Source organism: Wyeomyia smithii, chromosome 3 (assembly GCF_029784165.1).
Source record: "Wyeomyia smithii strain HCP4-BCI-WySm-NY-G18 chromosome 3, ASM2978416v1, whole genome shotgun sequence".
In the NCBI taxonomy this organism is placed as follows: Eukaryota; Metazoa; Arthropoda; class Insecta; order Diptera; family Culicidae; genus Wyeomyia; species Wyeomyia smithii.
In genome coordinates, this window is record NC_073696.1 from 212,688,146 (window position 1) to 212,709,475 (window position 21,330).

The 21,330-nt window shown below is 39.7% G+C and overlaps 1 protein-coding gene across 8 annotated transcripts in view; it reads left to right on the forward strand.

Moving 5' to 3' along the window:
- The window catches only part of LOC129726594 (furin-like protease 2), a 728,980-nt gene that overhangs the window by 341,646 nt on the left and 366,004 nt on the right, over positions 1-21,330 (forward strand). For 5 of the 8 annotated variants that reach the window (XR_008728366.1, XM_055683490.1, XM_055683496.1 and 2 more), the window contains exon 2: positions 17,227-17,392. The exons of 1 other annotated variant lie outside the window; for it this stretch is intronic. The gene's annotated coding sequence lies outside the window, so the exon portion shown is untranslated. Of the gene's footprint in view, positions 1-17,226; positions 17,397-21,330 lie in introns of all 8 variants that reach the window. 2 more of the 8 variants (XM_055683492.1, XM_055683491.1) reach the window with 2 other exon arrangements.

Sequence of the window (21,330 nt, forward strand, 5' to 3'; positions counted from 1 at the left end):
CTTTAGAAACAGTATGCCCCGGTAAACTGCAAAGTTAACGTACCGCTGGCCGTTCTTGTACAAATCTTTCCTTCCGATCTGTCGCCGATGACGATCTTGATATCTCGACACGACCAGTTGTCGTCGTGTTTCTCGGGCTACGCGTAAAACGCTTCTTTCTCGCTGGTTTTCTCTCGTGACAGCAATACACTTTGAGGTTAGTTGAGTTGTAGAAACACCCTGTCGCTGATCACTTGTCACTTGATCACACGACGCTGCATTCTGCCCAGCACTATAAAACCGGTACCTAGCTTGTTGATGGTGCCACTGCTCTGAAAGTACCGTGCCTTGCGGCTACAAATCTTCCGTTCTTCTCTCTTCTCAGGCAAGTTTTCTGGAGCGCAACGTTGTCAAAATGGCGGGGTTCCAGCTTATCCAGCAAGATTCGGTCTACAACTGTTCCAACTGTCGTCCTTATTTCGTCGTCTAGGTTATTGCTGTTTGTTTCGGTCGGTATTGAATCCTTGCGAGTTCACAATGTTTATTTTTTATTTGTTGCGTTACCGTCTAGGGTGTAGCTGACGAAACACCGCTTATCATAGTTCAGCCTTCCGCTCTGGATCAGTCGTTGCTTGAGCCGCCCCTGACATGGGAAACCCTACACGAAAACGTGTGTATTTTATACAAAACCTTTTGTTGTTTTCTGCAACGAAACCAATGTGTAATAAATATGAGGGTACTTTCGTCAGAACTGTCAAAGTACGTATTCGTATATGTAACGAAAGGTTTACAAAATGAACGCAATCATTCGTACAAACAAACGCTGCATAATGTAAATAGTACGAAAAATTAGAAAACCTACGCAATAACATATACATTTAACGAAAATTTTTGTTCGTTGTTATCCACGTTCGTAAGAAAGTACATCCTTGAATTGTACAAATTATGCGTAATGTTGCAATTCTATTCGATAACTTGCAATACGAATATTCTATACAATCGACAAAAGTTCTGTACAATCTACGAGTTCTATGTTTACGAAATGTGCGTGCAGAGAATAACGAAAAAATATTTTTTATCAAAAGGAGAAGAGCCTCCCTTTCCCTGTCAAGATACAACCAATTAACCACCAGTTTACCGAACTTCCGGTTGATTACTCGAATCCCATTCGGTACCACGTGGAGGAAGGGATTATAGTTGCTGGAAAATACACTCTAAAACACAGTGGGTTCTATTTTATGTAAACTAGTACGCGTTGTACTGCTTGAACGCACTGCTCAGCCGTTTGCGAACTATTTGATTGAGTATCAATCTTTGATAATTTCGTGTCATTTTGAAACGTTGTCTATTACTATTACAGTAATACTATTACTAAAATTGAAAACCAAAAATTATCTATTTGGTTTTCAATTTTAGTAATTTGGTACTTAGCTTAGCTTAACTTATTGCGCATATCAATGGTTGCTACTCCGAGGTGGATCCGAATCAATTGAATGGGGATGGGAGGGACCGATCATTCTTGTTGTACAAGTTTTAGTGACTTAATACTATCAATGATCAATAACGACCCCAGCTGCGTCCTTTGTGGGAAGAGTGACTATATTTAGAAATGACAGAAGAAAATCGTCATTACCAAGAAATTGATGTTTCACAGCAGCCAAAATTTAGATAAACAAACAAACGTAACGTTTTCGTATCTTCGCTTTTCCTTTTTACAACTCGCATAGCATGTCGAAGTTGTTTTTCCAACCTCAAATAACACTGTTGTGTTCGATTCAGAAAAATGAAATCCGATAATTTCACGATTTCTCACAACATCTCCGCATTTGGTTCTCCTTCCTCCTCCGTACGGGTGTGAAATAACGTGCTCCGGGAAGGCTAGACGCCTGCAGGCGAATCTCCTTTATTAAAAACTTTATCCAATCAAACTTTTCCTTCTTGCATTCTCCCGGACTTTGTCAAGGTTGTGTCGCGTGTCGCAGAGCTCAGACAGGAGCATCATTAGTACGCAACAATGCAGCAGATAGGAAAATGTGGAATAGCAACACAAATGAAAAGACAGTTTCGTTCAGAGCTTCACGCCGTCCGTTTATTGAACTTTCATTTGTATCTTAAAATATTGAAGCTTCTTCCTGGCAGCCACTGCGTTCAATAAAGCAGCCAATTAATGATAAATTCGAACTCATCCGATAATTTTGCACAACATTCAGCCGAAGTTCGTTCCAGCAGAAGTTCCAACGAAAAGAAAATAATAATATAACTATCCACTCTCCACTACGTCAGCCATAAAGTCGTACCAGTTTATGTCGGAAAAGTGTGGAAAGCATTCGATTAGACCGGTTCGATAGTACATACCACACTCACATGCCGATACCGATTGGTGTTCTACTCTGGTGAAACACCGGCCAACAAAGTACTCGGCACGTAGTACATAGTTCGTAAAAGACACCTGCATGTACATCACATGTTTGACAGCATCGATCATAGATTTCTAGCATGACTTGTCTCGAGCCAGAAGCACACGCAGGAACAACTCTTCCGTTTTCATCTACGATTTTTAGTTGTTCGGAGGGGAATCCGATTTTCCAACACGGCTTCTGACAGCTCCGTTGGTTATTCCTCAATGGGCAGCAAAAAAGAAAAATTTGAGATGGCATGTCTGACTTCACTCGAACGAGAAGAACTATAGAATCGAGGAAGGAAGAGGCTGGTAGTCTGTATTTCTGGCAGGTTCCGATTGTTTTTATTAGTTGTGACGTGCCTAGGGGTGCGGCCTGGGAAAAGTCTTTCTTCTATCGGCTGCGGGAGGTGTGAAGGAATTCAGCGCCCAGTTTGTGATGGAACGTATGTACGTTTCTACGCTTGGTTTGTTTGGCGTTTGATTGACTTGGTGCGCTGGGCTGCGATCAATTCCCTGTTCATGCATTGGCACAAACTCTTTGCCTAGTGTCGATGGACGGGCACGAGTGGTGGTACAGTTTTTTTTTATTCAATTTTCCTCTAACAAATGAAAAAAGTGCTGAGCAGCTAGGGTCTGGTGGGAATTTGGCGGGAAATTAGACCGGACGCAGTGTAGAGAAGGTATCGTCGACTGTGTCGTGGGTTGATTCATTCGGTGCATGGCTTCATGTGATAACATGCTGACAGCTATTATGAAAAAGTTGAGGAAAAAACTTATTATGGAGCAAGATTGCACTTCGTAGACGATGTGAGCTGAGCTAGAGTTCCGCTTCGAGGAAACATTATTCTGATGGAACAGAGTTCGTCAATAGTGGCAAAGACGCTTCCAATTGTATGGAAAATTGCCGCAAGAGAATCGAAGCTTGCTTGTTGCTGTTTCTCCTATGATGAAGTTTGCGATATTCAAGTGATTGAATGAAGTAAACATAATTGATTTTCAGCTCAATCGGTGGCATTGCTACTAACGAATACGGACAAATGACCTATTTGTTGGGGTAATGTTTGTGTTGGGGGAACTTTTCAACCCATTTGATGCGAAAGGTATGTCGATGTTGTTATGTCAAAGGCTGTAAAAATAGATTCACTCATCCAAAATCAACAACATAATAAAATACTTCATGCACAAACTGAGTAGAATTTTGAGCGCAATCAGTGTTTAAACTTTATGATTGTGTATTTTCGAATAAAATGTTTTATGAACATATGTTTTAGAACATAGAATTATAAAATTATAGCTTGAAGAGTCTAGTTTTAAAGATACTTGATTTTTTAATTCTCTCTTCACACGGAAGATGCTGCTAGATCTAAAAATACTTCATATTTCAAATCTTCTATTTTGTTGTTGGTGCAATTATTTTACTACCAATGCTGAAGGTTTTTATAGTTTTGCTTTTTTTTATTTTTCAGGTAACTATTGGGTCTCGGTACTTCGTCTAAATTCCAAAGGCAAATATATTGCTCACTACTATTCTAATTTGATTGTAATTTTTTGAAACTCCTGTTATTGTAACAAATGGTTGAATTCAATTTCACTCGTCCAGAATAAATTCTATGTAAAGCCTAAAAAAAATTTCATACAGCAAAATTGAAGCTTCAATATAAAATCCTTTCGTTCGATATTCCGCAAATCTTGGATTGCACGTTTAAAGCACAACGCGTCTTTTATGTACAGTACCAATGCACGGTCTCAAAAATTACATTTTTCACGATTTTCGTCGTACACCGCTGCCGAGAGGGAACCTAGCTTTAAGCTTTAAGAAGCTACTTTAACGTAACTCCAGCACTGATCATCTTTCACCCCAGGAAACCGATTTCCAGTGCCCAGGCGATCCGAATTAAAACATTCATATTTCGAATGCGGAAAATTGAAAGCTCCACCACCGGTTGCTTCACTCACGTCGGAGCAAGGTGGGGCACAGGGGCGAACAACCATCAAATCCATTGGCTGCTCGCGGTCGGGGAAGCTCGTTGCCTTTTATGATAATGGCATGTGCTCTCGGTCGATTTAAGCACAAAGCGAATCCTGCGCTGTAATTTTCATCGGAGATTAAACATAAAAAGGATGACAGACAAGCGATGCGAACGGGGGCGTAAATGTGTCGGATCGGTTGCTTTCCGTCGGAAGGTGAACGATTTTTCGGTTTTGTTTTTTTCGTTTTAATTGGAGAGGCTGCCCATAACGACGTTGTGCGCTAGGTAATTTTGAGGGAATATTAAAATCGCTGCGATTATGTTTGGGCAAATGAGAACACCTTAGAACAATATTTGCTGAAACAAAACCCTGATGATTTACGAAAGTATTCAATGTCATTGAGCAAAGCTTTTTACCATGTTATTTGTCGCAAATTGCGAATGAAATTAAAGTTTTCATGCAAAGCCTGTCGTGGAAATTTTACCTCCTACCATGCGACTCCATTATTAAATTCTAATGTGTGGTGCCCGGTAATTTATTTTGAACGGTTTCCATTTCCAAAGAAACGAACCTACTTGTTTTTTAATTGCGCGTAATGTTGTTTATTTTTTGTTTGCTAAAATTAAAATTCTTTTCTTGTTCCAGTGAGTGCCATTTGAATGACTGCCGCCGCCCAACAATGGTCAACTCGCATTACGGGGACAAAGAACAAACACCAGAAATTAAACTAAGCAAAACGAAAGGACTGACGACTTCTCCCGGTTCGTGTTTCGCTTCCTGCAATGGGACCGAACGAAAAAGTTAACCAACTTCTAGCTCGCAAAACTAGGTCGACAGCAATGGACGCCTGCACTGGGCAGAAATGGCTTTGTGAACCATAAAAGTTCAACACACTGAAATACTGCCGGTGAATGAACACTATAGCTTACTGTCCGAGTGGACAGACAGACAGCTTTGTGCTAGACTAACCGAGTGCTCGAAAAATAAAAGAACTCTTACGGCGGGTTTGTGAAAATCGCAAATTAGATTAATTCAGCGAACCGAAACGAAAGTCGTACTTTCACTGGTAACGAATTAGTTTCGAAGCGGAAGATGTATGTCGACATTATATTCTTGACGTTAGAAACTAAACCAACACACACACACACACACACAACATGATTGTTGTTCCAGAGGGATCATTCTCCAAGCAACCTAAGTTTTAGCCATAAAACGACACCTTAGTTCAAAGTAAAACCAAAATGCAATTCGACATGTAAGAAAGAAATCTGACTGCACTGAGTGAAATGGTTCCGCTACCAAATGCGATAGCAATTCAAAGAAACCTCTCGCTCGACAATAGGGACAATTTGGTTGGTCTGTGGCCTCATCACCGTCCCGGGGGACCGCGATGAACCAACCCTGCCGGCAGGTTCAAGCGCTTTGATGGAAGGGTTTACAGTGTGATGGCATTTCACAAATATTTTCCGTAGTAATCAAAGAGTTTTTCACGTCTCCTGCCGCCAGCGAGGGGGCAAGGTTCGGAGGTGCGGTTACCGAACGACCGAAGCAAGATCGTGGAAAAGTTTATCTAACGGGAGAGCACGAAAGGGGGAATCACAAACAAAACCATGCTGGTGTCAGCCTGGTGTGCAAAGAGGAGCTTGTAGGAGAGGTGAACCGTTTTCAACAACGACAATAGGATTATCCGTTTTGGGGTTTTTAACGCGGAGCGTCTGAGAGGACGACGACAGAAGCTGGGACCGGCAATGGGTGTAAATAATGATGTGGTGAGGTTTAAGCGTTGCGAAGCGATGCGTATAATAGCTAGCGTATAATAGCTAGCTGATATTTGTGACTTGGGATATTTTTCGGTTTTGATAGTAAGTGATTTTTTTTTATATTTTCAAAACTATATGAAAAACATGAAAAAAGTTATTTTAAAAAAGAATATTTTTCTTCGTTAATTACAAATAACTTCAAATTGATTTGGACACAATGAGCGCTTTAAAACTCAGGTACAGATACAGGTAAAATATGACACTGACCGCAAAGTCGAAAAAAATGCCTTAGAGCGAATTTGAAAACAAAAAATTAAGATTATAATTTTTAACCATTACTGTGAATTCTGGAGCCCACAACCAGCTCGGAAAGGCGTCAAAAATCTGGACAGAAATTGCTCGCCAGGCTCTACGCTTGCTTAAGAGACTGGATTTAAATCTCTGAACACTTTGCGCACTTCTGCGACTTGACTAGGAGCACCAAAATTCACAGGAACGCTTTAAAAGCTAAAACCTTTCTTTTTTTTCAGTTCGAGCTCTAAGGCATTTTTTTCCATTTTTATCATCTAATCAGACTTGGTTTTCTCCTCCGGGCGACCGAAGAGCATGGTGTATTTTTCACTTGCACTACGCGGGAATCAAAGGACTCCGCGCGCGTGATTCATTTACACTACACCTGACAAGCAGCTGCTCACTCCCATTCATTCTGCACGGGAAAAACGAATCGGTTACTCTTCAGTAAATGAGAAAGCCGAAGTTCTACGCCTAAAACCGAAGTTTTGCTCCGATGGAAGTTCCACGAAGCGATTTAGCGAACCTTCTTATTGAAGGAAGAAAACTTAGTGATTTGATTGATTTCGTTAGTCAACGGTTTCCCAGTGTCGATATGGATAATGCCGAAGAATATGTACATCAGTTTTATCAAATAAAAAAACTAGGTTGTAAAAACCTTACTTTTTCGACTGAAAATGATCATATTCAAACTTATTTTATTCGATTTTAAGAAATAACTTATCTCCAATTTTTTTATGATAAAGTACAAAAGTTGCTCTTTCAAATGAAACCAGAAGATATTTTTTTCATCTGCCCCATTCAGAGATATCAACAGTTGAAAAGGGCGTATTTTAAAAATTAAAAGCTTGATAGCATTTCACCCATAGAAGATATCATTGAAGTATAGCCACCAAAAGTTGCGTCTTTAAAAGCTCTAAAAGTCGTCTGAGCATAATTTTACTGAGAAAATTGAATTAATCAAAGTAGAGCGAAAAAACCGTTTTTTAAGAGCCACCCTAGGTAAAATTGCTCTAATTCAGTCAATTTAAGAGCCAAAGAACCAAATTATAATAAGCAACTTCGCCATATAAAGTATGGCTCTAAAATCTCAAAAATGTATCGAAAACTCCATTTCCGCCTAAATTGTCGTTCTGTACCACTGTGCATTGGCAGTAGTTAAATTTGCAAGCCTCCCTCTCTCTCTCTCTCTCGATAGCGGGTTTTGTGTGCGTTATATCACTCGTGTATGTGTGTGTTTATGTTGCTTCGAACAACTTTATCGCACTGTTGAAATTTTGAATAAAGTATATTGAAGATTTCTCAAATGTTATGTTGTTGAGGAGTTGAAGTGATACTGAATTTAAATTTGTACATAAAAACTCGACATCACTGAGCAACAATAAAAAACAATATATATGTGGTACAAACAAACTCTAACAGTCAGAGTGCATGCAGATTAAAATACCATTTAATTTTTAATTCTAACGTAAAACGAAAAAATGTTGCAGCTTCAATTATTTATTGCTAATTATTTACAGGCTTGTTATTCTCCTTAATATACGGAAAGAGAAGAGTGAATATTCATCGCTCTATTCCCTTCAAACATAAGTGCTGCGTGTGAAAATTTTTTGCACCAAACTCCTTCATTCTGCTTTGTGCTGTGTTTCTGTTGTTCGCAGTAAAATTAATACATTTGCTGCTTTACCAACGGCTGAGCAAAACAAGAGTGGTTAATCACTCTAGTGAGAATTGCGGGGCTAGCGCTACGATCCTACACGCAAGAAGTTGGATGGTGCGAAACCAGTACAAAATTGTGCGTTTTTAGCGCAATTGTTGATGTGGTTTGAAACCAGTACAATGATTGCGTGTTGGGCATAACGCAATTAATGCTCTAGCGTTTTTTCAATGCATTTGGCAGCTCCAAACAACTACACCTAAACAGTATCAACTGGCATCAAGCAGCATTGCAAAGCGAGCGAGAAGCAAAACCATTCTCCTCCTTTCTGCTTGAGAACGAGACATATGCTACGCTCCTCAAGTCTTTTGCACACACGCCTTCGAGATACTCTTTTTTCTTCATGCATTCCCCTGAGTTGCAGCAAGCACGCACCGACAGTATGAGTGAGACCAACAACACTGGCATCTACATATTTGCAGCACGGGTATCTCGCTAATTTCGTAAAGCGACGAGACATCGCCTTGCGCGTCGCAATCCAAACCGAAAGAGAAGCGAAAGAGCAACCTGAAAATTCTATGTGACGTGTCTAATCTCGTCGCACGTACATGGAAATTCCACGAGCGAGAAAGAAAGAGCAGTCACTAATACACTCGGTGTGTGAAATAAAGTGTCGGTATATGATACATATTCTGATTTCAATCTATGTCAATGTATTCGCAGTACAACTGCTGCGTTATCCTTTTCACACATTTATTGTGCGATTTTAGTGCAAAATTTGTGCGAATCGGGAAGAACAATAATTGTGCAAGACTTGAACTTTTGCGTGTACTGACACTAACAGTCTCTCCCGAGCCGGGACTCGAGCATACGACGACTGGCTTATGAGGCCAGCATCGTACCACGAGACCAGCTGGGAGTTTCCTGCCTAGATGCTCCCCTTATTTGATATATGCTTAAAAGCCACACAGTAAAAGCACTGCAATGAGTTCTGCTGTGTAGTTATTGTGCGTTTTAATAACCTTTTTCGTGAGAAAGCTCACTCTCTGGAGAGATATCACAGATTACACCGCAGTGTTTTTTTGCAAACTACTCATATACACACGATTCGGCAATCTCTTCAGTGTGTTCAAGTGAGTCGCTTTGCCAAGCAGTGTAAGAGCAGTTATTTACGGAGGACAAATGACAAGCCGGTTTTTTTGTTTTGTCCTTAAAGAGACTTTTGTTGTTAATTTCAACCGGATACGGCAACGATCGTTTCTCTGTGGTACCTTGATAGTGGGAATGAAACTTACACGGCCTGCGGATTATGACTGCCAAGATCCAGAAAGCTTATGTTGTTACTGAAACAAGACAAAGCATCAGGAAGTGGCCATTCATCTCCCAACATCAGCGAGTATAATGATCAGTTTGCGAGGAAAGTATGTCTGCTGCTACCACTACCGCTGCAAGTTCCAGCTGTTGCTGCACACTGCTGCAACTGCTAAGTTAGGGCCGTCCTTCCCGCCATCCACTAGTGAAATGATTGGTTTTGAGCAGAAGCAGAATCATATATAGACTGGTGAGTTCCCGGGAATTCCCGGTTAACTAGGTATAATATTCTGTCGATCATATTAGGAAAGACAAGCGTTAAGTGACCAATCAGAGGTCGAAATCTACGTTTAAACTAGGCTTGACAATTTTCAACAGTCAAAAGTTCGCATAAAAATTCCAACGCACCCATGAAATCTAATTGAACTCTACGAGTACGTTACTGCCAACATCTGGTCAAATTGGCGTGAAATCGGTCTGTGAAAGCAAAACAGTAAACAAGCAAAATTAATGAAATAAGCAAAGCATGTAAATCATATAAAATTTATTTATTTATTTATTTATTTACCTATTAGACCATTTAGCCATTAAGGTTACGATGGTTTTTCTGGAGTAGAGAAAAGCGCACTTGAAATAGTCATGAGCTTTAGACAAGTTTAAGTGCGCATACAAACTATAAAATAAATGATAAAGAAATGATATCGCTCTGATTGGTTTACTTCGTCAGTACATTGTACGCTGGAAGTCAAGACTAAGTGTATCTTCTGATCTGAAACTTTCTGGCGGCGACGTTGATGTTTATTTACGACAATCCTGTCAGGACAGAATCCATGAGACCAGTCCCAAGTTTACCAACCATAAGAGCCCCGAAAAAAATACACTGTCCAAAAAAAATTTTTTTTGACCAAAAAAATTAAAAATAAACATTAAATTTCAATTTAAAAATAAAAGTTGAATTTTTTTTTGTTTTTTTTTTTAAAGAAACTTGACGTTAATACGCAACTTTTGAAAAAAAGTCCAGGATGGAGAAATGAAAAATGATTTTTTTATGGTAGATTAATTTTTTTATTAAAATTCTAATTTAAACATTTTTCGAAATATTTGTATTCTGATGATCTTGAAAGATGCAGAGAGTCGTTTTGAATCAAAAAGCTCTTGGTAGTAAACATTCTAAAGGCATTGGTTTTCGAGTTATTTCTAATTTAAGCTCGAAAAATCATAATTATTTAGGAAAATACACGTTTCTCTTAATTTGTCCATGGTTCTCCAGCAAAAACCATACGTTCATTGGAATGCTTGATCAGAAATATACAATTCATTCTTTGACAACAAAACGATTGGGCGAACGGTTCTCAAGAAAAGAGTTAAATGTTCTAAGCGATATAAATATATATAAGAATCAAATATTTATTTTTGAGCTTTATTATCTTAGGAACATATTTTTTTATGACATAGATACTTTACAGAACTAGTTTCACCTTATATTTTATATACATCATAAGTAAATGATTCGTCATCTTTTGAAAACAGCTTCGTTTGTATCTTATTTTCTGAAGTCGGAACAAAAGAGTAATACTTTTGTGTGACAGCTATCATTATAGATTTTTTTGGAAATATTGCTCCATTCTGTTACTCCTTGTTCATATTCTTCATATGATACCCAACTAAATGACATTTTTGATGAATTTTTATTACAATCATACAATTTTTTTGGCTTGTAATGGGATTTTCATGTTCTTTAGCTGAACTTACATTTCCTGCCATTCGTTTTAATATGCCACCAATTGCATCGCATGGGCCTTTACCATGAGAAGTCGCAAAAAATGCCACTCTGCATCGACGTTATATTTTGTTGCAAAGTTTTTTCTATTTTTATATTGTGAGGCAGCTCCATCAGACATTAATATCGCTTTTTTCAACTCTATTGTTGTTTTCAAAAAACTCATTAATTTGGCAATGAACACCTGAACCGCAACAGTGTCATGATGGAGTACTTCCGATATTATGATGAAGCTGATATTCTTAAGTGTTCCAGATTCTGAATAGTAAACAACGAAGGGATGAATGGTGACTTGACTTTCATTCCAATAACTACACAAATCACAAATTGATAAAGACATATCAAAATGAGCTTGACTGTTCAATATTTTTAATTTTGCAATAACGTTTTCGTTTAATTTGCGTAAGCTTGATTCCATTTTCACTTTATTCATCTTCACAAAATGCAAACTGTCACTAACACATCTAGAGTAGTGCAATCGTATTTATATACGAAAACAGATATTATAGGTGACCCAGTAGTTACTGATTGCGTACTTTACAAACAGTTATTATTAGTAAACAAGTAGGTAGTGTTGCACGACAAACATATTATTTTATAAAACATTTTTAAAAAACATTCGAGCAAACTCATGATGTATATAAAATATAAGGTGAAACTAGTTCTGTAAAGTATCTATGTCATAAAAAAATATGTTCCTAAGATAATAAAACTCGAAAACAAATATTTGATTCTTATATATATTTATATCACTTAGAACATTTAACTCTTTTCTTGAGAACCGTTCGCCCAATCGTTTTGTTGTCAAAGAATGAATTGTATATTTTTGATGGAACATTCCAATGAACGTATGGTTTTTGCTGGAGAACCATGGACAAATTAAGAGAAACGTGTATTTTCCGAAATATTAATAATTTATTGAGCTTAAATTCAAAATAACTCGAAAACCAATGCCTTTAAAATGTTCATTACCAAGAGCTTTTTGATCCAAAATGACTCTCTGCATCTTTTAAGATCATCAGAATACAAATATTTTGAAAAATGTTTAAATTAGAATTTTTATAAAAAAATTAATCTACCATAAAACAAAATCATTTTTCATTTCTCCATCCTGGAATTTTTTTCAAAAGTTGCGTATTAACGTCAAATTTCTTTAAAAAAAAATAAGAAAAAAATTCAACTCTTTTTTTTTTAAATTGAAATTTAATGTTTATTTTTAATTTTTTTTGCTCAAAAAAAATTTTTTTTGTAAGTGTATTTTTTTATGGTGCATTTTCAATTCCCTACAACTCATTCTCAGACAGTTTTTCTATACAACCAACGGTTTCTGGGCTACAATGCTTCGAATAAAACCTATGCCAAAAGGCATACGCACTTTTAGAATGTAACTCATGGGTGTGAAAAATCTCTCCACCTGTGGAAAATGCTCAGTTTGCTAAGCCAAATACGTGTGCAAAGTTTCATTCAAATCAAAAATGGTCGATATTCGACCATCGGTGATTTGGCGCGATCTTGCTCATAAGCGAGTAGTATAAAACTCGCAGGCAATATGGGTTTCTGAAATCACTGGCGATTCGCATAAATTTTGATAAAACCCAATTTTTTATTCACTTTTGAAATTAAATGTGCGTGGTGGTCATGAAATGCCACTTGATTGTCAGAGATTGTATCAATCACCGTTAATTTTGAAGTTCCAAATTATTGGATTTTTCTTCCGGGTGAATGAGATCACGGAACAATTTGTCTCACTAATGGTCAAAATATTTTTTTAACACCAGGCACTGAAAAGGACAACGTACCTCTGCAGCTCATGGCTGTCAGCAACAGACTTTCTAGCCAAATATAATTGAAGATCATCAGTATGAATCAGCCTGCACTCCAACGGTAAATCAAGCAGATATCGTTGAAAAATAACAAGAAAAGCAACGGACCAATGATGCTTCCTTGAGGCACACCGGATAAATTACCAAAACTGTAAGATTTAGCCTTTTCCAATTCTACCGATTTTTGTATAATGTATTCACTTGCAATCCAAGCTCCATGTGCGTAATGCAGTGTGAGGTTACTGCAGCAAGTTTGTTGTTGTCGATCATCCGGGATAGAACGCATGCTGATCCTCAGTAATGTGCGGTTTAGTGGCATATGACTGTGCTAATGTAAGTAAAACATGTAAAGCAAATTAAACTAGTGTAACCTTATATTTTCTGTCGAATTCTTTCAAAATATATAATAAAATTATGTAAAACATGTGAGACAACTGAACAAGCAGAAGAGATTAGATAGGGAAAAAAAAGTGAGAGAAGTAAAACTTGTATAACTTGTGAAATAAGTCAAAATAGTGTATTCTGTGTATTTGTTTCAAAAACAAGTTAATTATACAACAAGCATCGACTGTTTTAACAGTAAAACAGTCAAACATTGAACCATCGAAAATGACAAAATGTTGTACAACTATGCATACTCTACAGATCCCTGAAACTATTGAAATCATTCGAAGACTTTAATGGCTAATGGATATATTTTTATTGCGCTGTAACAGTGTAACACCATCACCGAAATGAACGACACTCTCATTTGATTTCCCTCCTTTTTTGCCCTCAATGCAGCTATTAAATTTGCAATCAAAGTGTCATTTTCCATTGCACCATGCCCTCGGACTCATTGGCCGAAAGGGTGTCAATTATCGCTACCAGGTATCCCGGGTCCTTCCAGTCAATCGCAAACGCAGCCCTTCGGAGATTTCTCATTAAAACACAAATTAAATAAATCAACGATTGCCTCCATCGTGCTGCTGCTGGATGTTTGCTCCGAAGGCTTTTGGGGATAAAAAACCACCGTACATTATTTATTTCCGCGCCACTGGGGGCCGTACCGGATCGGCGGACACTCTTTAGCCGGTCATAATATTGATCGAATCCGAAATCGGCCAGTGGACTGTGAAATTGAAAAATTGAGCTCACTGAACTCTGTTACATTTAATTTCGTTCCGAATGGGGAAATTAATTCCCGCCAAAGAATATGGCAATCGTCCTTGTGCGGATGTGTGTGTGTGCCTGCAAATGGTGGAAAAATTGACAAAACACTGCCACTGATGAATGCAAACACAGGATCGTTTGGGTTTTGTTGATATTTTCGATTGCCGGCTGTGTGTGGTGACCGTGTATAAAACCAATCAATGCAACGGGATTTGATTAGATAGATTGTTCATTATACGGCGACAAAGCTCGTTTTTGACGTAAATCTGATTAACGGAAAAGTCCAACTTTAAGCATTCTGTGATGGGCTTCAACAGGTCTACTATTATCACCGATCGTTGTTTTTTGTTCGACAAAAACTGATGGTAATTATGTTCTTCCAAAAAATTAAATTGGACTTTTTAATTTTCAACTAGAAGCGTCGAAATTAAAAACCATTAACGGTAACAAAACATGATATAGAACTTTCTCGATATCAGTGACGGTAGGGACCTAAAATTTAGACCCCAATATATTTCAAGCATCACCGTTAGTCCGCACTCTGGCCGAAAGGCCCGATGTTTTTGCTGATTCTGGAAAGATATTTACTTTTATAATGTGACTTCCGGCTGCAGTTTCAGTTATGCAAACTCACTCGTTTCGGTACACCGCTCCCAGTATTCCAGCCGTCCTGCGATGGGTGCAGTAGAAGCAAACGAAACAATGCCTGACAAGTACAGCAACGTCAACAAAAACAGGCGCAGATAAATCTTACGCTAATGTACTGTGTATGAAGATAACCTTGTCACACGGAAGAGAAATCGTTTCTCGGGGAACTTCATTTCCCGGCTGCGCAGTGCGCAGCTTATCTTAGTGACTTCATCCGCAAACACATCATCATTATTATTTTTTATATCTCCTCCCCTGCCGCCTGTCCGGTGAGATCTCGGCTGGCAGTCGTGTGACAGTATCTTGTCTTGTAGAGGATGGCGGTAATTTATTATTGATTCGAAAAGATATTAAACGTGAAATCTGTCACTTCGCGGGTATTCTTCCGGTGTCATCTCACAGCGAACATTACAGCGCGGTGTAGCGACACGCCGTCTCTAGTTTGTCCGAATTACCGAACCCAACCACGATATCGACCATGACAGGCGGTGCTGGCTGCACTGTAAGGCAGTTCTCGCAGTTAAACACATCGACACGAGACGCAGAATATAGGTGCACTGCAGCGGTGGCGGCGGCAATGGCAGTGGTCACTATCATGAAGTTCCATTAGTGTGCACACGGTATAGTCCGGCCGTACGCTGACATGTGGCATATGGTACTCGGCGCCGGCCGGGACCGCCAAGGGATCTGCTCACTTCCAGTGGCTTCCGGTACGGTCCATTGTTCCAGTCACTGTAGCGCTGGAGTACGACCGGAGACGGATAGGTCACAATGGACCGCACTTCCATGTACAACGTGTACGAGGTGGGGTTTTGTAACGTGAAACCAGATACTACTGTCACTGGAGTACCGTAAGATGAGATTGGTTTGAACACAAAAATGCAAACATCAAGCTGAATTATCTGAATGCCAAACATATCACAGAAAACTTGTTCACACTTGATATGAAAAATTGCCCACGCATTAACCCAACAACTGTTCTGGAGAAACATACATACGTATACTCTAACCCTGTTTACGGTACTAGTTTTTGGTGCTTGTAGGCGGATAAAAGGGAAGCGAGGTCGATTTTGTAGTCTCTCCGATCCGCATCCCAGGGTTTAGGGGAGCGTGCCAGTGTGACATCTTTTTACCATTAGTCATCGTTAGATGATTGATTGTAGATTATTACCAGCGTAACGATCGCCCCAAACCGCCCCGTCCTCCGCTCAAGGATTGTGTTTGTACCATCCTCCTACTGCCGGCTGGCTGTGGGTTTGTGGCTTCTTTTGCGGCTATTTAGAGTGTAAGCTCGTTTTCCGCTTTAGTCACGTTTGCTGGCCCAGTCTATTGATATTTGTCATGTTCTGCGGGAATGTGAAATCTGCGACGCGAGTATTTTTTTTGGGTTCACGTACAAGCTCCTTCGTATGCTGAGGCGATGGTGATGCAAATGGAGTATCTCCTATAGCAATAGATGTTTTAGTTGGAATTTGGTTACCGTGGGTGGAAAGTTTGTCTTGTTTTCCAATTTTTTTTTAATTATATTGTATAATAATAATAATAATATTAAAATAATAATTAAGTCTTAAGTCTAAAACCTTTAAAAAACGAAAGTATTGCTCGTTACACTCTAATAACTAGTAAATCATTCATCAACAATCAAATGATATTATTTTGATATTTGGGAGACATTTTTAATTATCATCAATAATTAAATTAAATCACCAGGAGTAATTGTAATTGCAAGACTGCGTGTATAATGAAAAATACTCAATGTATAAAAATTGTCGAAAAGTTAAGTTGAAATCTCCATGTTTTCTACACCTAAATATTTTAAATTGAATGGTGTTCTCCGTTGAAATACTGGTATCGTCGTGTGGTGTTTCTTTAGACACTTTTTCAAGTTTTTCAACTTCAATTGCGGGTCCTATTATAGATGATGGAACTCAACAATTTTTAGTTATATTTAACGCGGATATGTATGCTACAGTCAAAAATTATTTCATTTGAATTCATTGACAAACAAACTAAAGTTCATATAGCTATTAAAAAGTTGTTCATTGCTTCCGACTGGGGGCTACTTTGGATAATATAAGAAATCAATAGGATAGGACGATACAACAATTTTTTTTTAAACTTAATCATATTTCTTTCCATAAGTTATAATGGAAGGACCTATTTTCGAAATTCTTCGGTTTTCTTTGATGTGAATCGGAGAGCTTGTTGTAGATAGTCTGCCGACTGCATTTGAGCTGTCTTGCAGCGTCCGCGATGGACATGTCTACGGTTTTAAATATGTTGAGACGTTCCCGTGAATGTTCTTTCTAACAAATGGCCCTTGAATGCATGCCTGAAACTTATGTAGTATATTTCTGGAAATTATTGGCCTTTCGGTAGTTTGTACCGTACAAACACTAGCATAACCTTGCGAAATGACTGACAAAAAATTCACCGCATCCAACATTTTCTAGTTTGCCCCATTTCTAGTTTGCCTCCGAGTATTGATCGCAGGATTGTACGCTTGAAGACCCCAAGCGCTCGTTGATCGGCCCCTTTCACGTTCATGGAGCGCCTCCTGGAGAATCTGAGTCCTGTAGAGCGCAAATTTCATACGGATCATATGTACTGCCGGTAACCGTAAGTCAGTCCTATCTGTAATTTTGTCAATTTTGAGTTAGCATCGTATTTTGGCCTAGCTTTGAGTATATTATCAGATGTACCGATAAAAAATAGTGTTTTGTTCAACAAAAGTGGAAATCTATACCAAGTCGAATTGTCACATTAGGCAAAGTAACCGCAAGTCAGTCCCAGAAGAAAAATAACCGGAAGTCAGTCTCGATTTACAAAAAAAAAACATGCATAATACAACAGTAAAATGAATGGGGAGTAAAAAAGAGTTCGATACGACCGTTTATATGAAAATAAGTTATCTAGTAATAATTATCAATTATTGGGATTATTTTTTAGTTTAAATTGGTGATGAATTTATGTGGAGCAATTTTCTGCTAATACGAATTCAAGTCAATTTTTTTTCTTGGTTCGCTTCTTCGTGGATCTATCCGCAAAATCTTGAGTATCGAAAAAACTTCCATCAGAATCCAGGGAATCGTTCCAAGAAATCTCCAAAGGTGATGCTCGAACCTAAAATGGATTTGGATCATCTTGACGGGTTCGCCACAGAAGGCAGAATCACGAAAGGCAGAAGCACGAAAGGCAGAAGCACGAAAGGCAGAATCATGAAAGGCAGAACTTTATGACCGTACACACAAGGCAGAATATTTCAAAAGGCAGAATATCGAAGGGCACGAAAGGCAGAATCACTGGTAGCAGAACCTGACTTACGATAGCCAAGTGCGTGATGGTAAATGGGTGCGAATGCTGGTCACGGTATCAAAGCTCCTACTCTACATTTATTATTTAATATTATTTGGTAACCAGACATAATAACTGGTCACACAGCGATGACCAGTTTTTTTGAGAGGTGCAGATAAAGCCTAATCATTAGATCCGAGACGCGCAAACTGGTTTGGCTCAGATCCTGAAGAGTCTCACGGCATCGCGGGGAGTAATTTTTCGATGGTAGGTATAACTTACACTAGTCTCAACGGCTTGTTGATTATAATTAACATAAAACAATTCATGCGGCGAAGACACATCATCGAGGGCAAGGAACCGAGGCGGCACAAAGCCGCCGTGGTTTCCGCGGTCCGAGCCGGCCGCCGACCCTCCGTCGGAAGCGGCGGCCTCTCGCATACAAACAACTGATCTACTGGTTTTCTAGGATTATTCAAACAGGTTTTCTTTCCCTTAGTTAAGTCCGAACGAGCGGTAGCGAGTAAGGACAGCATACATTTGGACAATAAAGCGGCCAAAGGCCGCGAGTGTGTGTTGTTAAAAAGAAAATAGACCAAATTTTGATTCTGCCATTCGTGCTCTTTGTGCTCTTTGTGATTCTGCCATTCGTTATTCTGCCTTATGAAATATTCTGCCTTTCGTAATTCTGCTTTTCGTGATTCTGCCTTTCGTGATTCTGCCTTTCGTAGGAGACCCTTGACGGGTTCTTGACATTTGTTGTCGGATGAACTAACTGCAGTCCCGGCTTCAGTTTCTTTATCCGAGTCCTCACCGGATGAGCTTTCATCGGTTCCGTACATCATGAGATTTTCCAACGTCGACATTTCTTAAAACGTTCTCATGGACATACACTTCCTAACAGCGAAGGATTGACAGTTTTCCACGGCAACGAATAACAACACGTCAACACGCACTATAGTTTCAACATGGCAATGTGACTGACTTGCGGTTACTTTTCTCCTCGGTGTAGAATGTAACGGCAAGTCAGTCACACTCAAGGTTTTTATCATAAAATCAATTATATCAATGGTTTTTACAACGTAATTAGTGCAGGCTAGTATGCAAACTAGATTTTAGCTTGAATATTGTCAAAATAATTCATCTTAAATAAGTGATAACTGAGCGTGATTGAAATATCTTTCGAAGCTGTTTTCTCGTTTTAACATTTTTACAGATGGGACTGACTTGCGGTTACCGGCAGTGTAGGTTACGAAACCTAAGCTGGCTACGCAATCCGTAATAAGCCTTATTCGCTGCCGCAATCCGTCTTCTCACCTCGCGGCTCACCTCGTTGTCACTTGTCACAAGAGTACTAAGATAAACGAATTCGTCGACCACTTTGAAAGAATCCGTAAGAGCCGTAAAGGCCTCCTCAACAGCTCTACGGTTATCAACAATGATATCAATGACGTCCGCGAAGTCCGTGATGATGGTGCCGCTTCTCTGCACACCAGCCCTTCGTAATGCACCTTCTGAAGCTATGTTGAACAGCAAGTTCAGGAGCCCGTCACCTTGCTTCAGACCATCTAACGCCACAAACGCATCTGAAAATTCACCCGCTGTCCTGACGCATGATGTGAAACCGTCAAGCGTCGCACGTAACAGTTTTGTTGGAAAACCATGTTCCAGCATTATTTGACACAGCTCGTTGCGTTTCACTGTATCGTACGCCACCTTAAAGACAATAAACAGATGATGTGTCTGCAAGTTGTGTTCTCGAAGCTTGTCGAGGATCAGACTCAAGGTAATCTTCTGGTCCGTTGTAGATCACCCCACTCGAAAACCGCATTGGTATTCTCCAACGAAGGCTTCCTGCAACGGCATAGTCCCTGGAACAGGACACAGGAGAAAATTTTATAAGCGGAATTAAGGAGGATTATGCCTCAATAATTACTACAGTCGAGTCTATGTCCTTACTTGGAGATAAGGCATGTGAGTCCTTCCAGCCAGTCCTTAGGTAATTGTTCCACAGACCATACCCTTAGGATAATCACAGCCGCTCGCTTCTGACTTTGAAAAGTACGGCCGGTAAGCCGTCCTTCCCAGCGATTTTGTGGTTCTTTAGCTCTTTGCAAGCAGTTTTTCCCATGTCCAATGTTGGTGGGTCCACAGCTTGTCCGTCCTCCCCAATTTCCATCCTGTTCCCCTTGACGACTCTCCTACCTTCCTAACCGTTAACCACCACTTCAAAATGTTGCTTCCAACGCCTGGCCACCTGCGAATTATCGGTAATCAGATTCCCCTTCCTGCCATTACATATGGCAGGTACTGGCACGGTCCGGTTCCTGATTCTGTTAATCGTTCTATAGAAGCTTGTCGTATTGTGCCTGGTGAAATAATTCAACAGTTCTTACGACGGTAAAGCTTCTTTCCGGTAGCTCTCACCCCCCGGTGTTTGTCCCGCATGTGACGCGTCACACGATTAGCTGCTCGTACAGGTCCACTCCAGCTGGTTCACTGATCCGTCTATGAACTCTCCGAAAATACTCTGCAACAATTACTTTCGCTGATAACCTCTGGATGTCCAGACGTATCACCGATCTCGATTAAAATACGTTGGACAACCGGGCACGAATCTTGCCTACCACGAAATAGTGATCCGAGTCGATGTCCCTCGAAAGGACCGCATATCTATGATGTCTGAAAATTGCCGGCAGTCGATCATCATGTGGTCGATCTGAGAGCAGGCCTCTTCATTGGGGTGTCTCCAGGTGTGCTTCCGAATGTTCAGACGTGCAAATGGATACTACAGATAGTCATTCCCCTAGCCGCGGCTAAGTTCACTAACCTCCAGCCGTTGTCGTTGGTAGTAGAGTGAAGGCTTTCCCTACCAATAACGGGACGAAAGAACTCCCCTCGCCTGACTTGTGCGATCGTATCTCCGATGACAATCTTCATATTGTGTTGTAGGCACTCTCTATACGATAGAATTCCTCCTTTACGTCATCGGTTTTATCGTTTGTCATCGCATACACGTTGATAAGGCTGAAATTGAAGAATCTGCCCTTGATCTTCAATACGCATAGACGGTCATCAATAGGTCTCCACCTAATGACACGCTTCATTTGGTTTTCGAGTAGCACGAAACCGACGCTCCGCTTCGCTCTGTCGCCACCACTGTAGTAGATGTGGTACTTGAAAGAAGTGCCCGCGGTTGGACCAACCGCCCAAATCCATCTTGTATGGCCGGTTCGAGCAGAGTCCTCACAGTCCAAGTGCCA